Here is a 650-nt window from a genome sequence, read left to right as displayed (position 1 = left end):
GGCCCGGAGATGTGTATAAAATTAAGCGTAATAAAACGCGGGCCTACAGTAATACCGCAAGTGCACGGTCGTCGGTTGTAGCTCGTGCAAGTACGGGTCGATCCACAGAGACTGGGTGTGTTTTGGAGTGTTTAGCTATTTTGGGTTCTAGTTTGCTATTGGGCTTTTGAGTTCTTTGGGAATGAACTGGGCTTTAGCTTTAGCCTATCAGTACACTAGGCTTTTGGAGAGAACTGTGGACTGGGCTTAACAGTTCACTTGTGAACTGGGCTTGGTAGTGAACTAGGCTTTGGATTCAGTCAAGGATCTGGGCCTTTGGGCCTTTGAGGAACTGAACTTCAGTTTTGATTTAGCTAGGCCTTTGGGCTTTTGAGGAAATGAACTTCAGTTTTGATTTAGCTAGGCCTTTGGGCTTAGCTGTGAACTGAACTGGGCTTGTGCTGTGTTTGGAGCAGTAGCAGCTAACAAGGCTGGGCCTGGCAGGAGAAGTGGAGTGGCAGCAACAGCTGCAGAAACTCAGATGCAGGAGGCAGCAACAGCAGGGGAAGCAACAGCACAAGGGCTTCAGGCTTAGTAGCAAAAGAGGAGTGTAAACAGTGGCTCTAGGCCAAATTGGAAGCAAACCAGAGAACAAAAGAATGGCAAAAACA

The sequence above is a fragment of the Papaver somniferum genome, chromosome 6 (assembly GCF_003573695.1).
Source record: "Papaver somniferum cultivar HN1 chromosome 6, ASM357369v1, whole genome shotgun sequence".
NCBI classification, from domain to species: Eukaryota; Viridiplantae; Streptophyta; class Magnoliopsida; order Ranunculales; family Papaveraceae; genus Papaver; species Papaver somniferum.
This window is presented reverse-complemented; position numbering follows the sequence as displayed.